The sequence below is a fragment of the Haliotis cracherodii genome, unplaced genomic scaffold (genome assembly GCF_022045235.1).
Source record: "Haliotis cracherodii isolate W230 unplaced genomic scaffold, xgHalCrac1.p SCAF_9, whole genome shotgun sequence".
Lineage (NCBI taxonomy): Eukaryota > Metazoa > Mollusca > Gastropoda > Lepetellida > Haliotidae > Haliotis > Haliotis cracherodii.
The window spans coordinates 22,322,877-22,324,630 of record NW_027266343.1 but is presented as its reverse complement, the minus strand read 5'-3'; positions in this window follow the sequence as shown (position 1 = coordinate 22,324,630).

The window sequence follows — 1,754 nt, the reverse complement described above, 5'->3', positions numbered from 1 at the left end:
GACACTGGAATCATTGCACGACTAAGGGACGCAATCCATCAGAGGGCATCGCGGAGCATTAGCTGCGCTGAACATTCGGGTGTTCATTTGTGACTTGTTGTAAATTTCTACTTGTATAACCAGTAATTTCCTTTAACAGTCAATTTCAACTGTCAATTAGGATCTGACTGGTATTTTCAGAGACCATTATTGGTATAGGGTCTCTGGTATTTTAAAAGATTGTGTCGGGAATAAAGCAAAGCTTACTGAATGTATATTAAACAACCGACAAACACGCATCTTCCTTCAAGGCAAACTCCAAACATATATTTGTCGGTTGCATACCAGGCGCGACCGGGAACAAAAGAAGATACCAACTCAGAGATATAGTTAACGATACAAATGAAACATACGTAGGGGTTTCTTGACGATACTCTGTTCTTAATGTATTTGTCCTCAACGCCAACAGAAGTGCCTCGGTACTATACACACTCGCAGTACCCGGTAACACTACATTATGCAAAACATCCGGCGCTCGTGTATAATCAATCCTTCTCCCCTGATGTAGCAGTTTGCACAGTAGGGCATCAGTCACCTGCCTCAGTCAGTGCCATCGATAAGCATGATAAGGGAACAATAAGTAGTCTAAGTTGAAATTCAAAATTTTGGTTCATTCGGGTTGCATGTATCAATATTCTTCATGAAGGACCCTTGTGAGCATTTTTTTCAAATGTCGTTTTCAAGATATACTTTTAAATTGGGAAGCTGTGATGCCTTGGGTAGCTCAACAACCAGTAGTAGTAGTAGTAGTAGTAGTAGTAGTAGTAGTAGTAGTAGAATGTTGAACCATCCACTGAGAACAATAACTCAGCTTTGGCGAAATGCTTATGCGGGTCAAGAAAACAGTAGTTAGGTAATGATCTACTCCACCCATAACATATATGATAAACTGCTATCATAATTCAGGTGATGTGCCTAAATAGTACATTCACTAATATGGATAAGATGTTTGCGCCGGCCTTCACAAGCTCCGTAAGAGGGCAAATTACATATTAACGTGGAAAGTGAATATAACTTGTCCGCAAACCATTTACCTTGGAAGACAGCTAAATATCTCTCCTTGGGAAGTTTAGGTTTCAAAAAGTTATGAGTCTGAAACACGAAGGGGTGGAGTTGGCTGCAATGTATATTTGTTACTATATAACTGCTTTACATAAAAAAAAAAACTACAAAAGAACATTATTTATAACATTTTTAAATGATTCTCTACAAGTCCTTGGCACGGCCCTCCCCGAAAAGACAAAATGAAAAAGTACTTTATATTTTATTATAAAATGTTCATAAACATGCCAGTAAATCCCATGCATCCCTTCAAATACAATCCTACTTCAATGAACCCACAGCCCGGTTAGTCTTATGTCTGGTGGTAGTCAGATTATCTCGCTTATTAGAAAAATCATTTCTAATTCTTTATCCTAAAATATGACATAATCATCGATCATGATCTGATATTCTAATGATCAAGGGTTGGCTTTAGTTGGCGCACTTTTCCATTTGTCCTGCCAAACTTTCATGAAACAAATCATATCGACATTCAGGGTATGTTCCGAATGACTGCGATACACGGCGAATGCAAGCTCCTCACAGCGAGAGCCTGTTCGTGTAGGGTAACGAAGGCGTCACGCGCTGGGAAGAAGCTTGCTTTCGAATGCAAGCTCCTTGTTTCGAATGCATCAAGGGTAGGCTACTCGCAAGAATCTACCAGATGGCGCTTA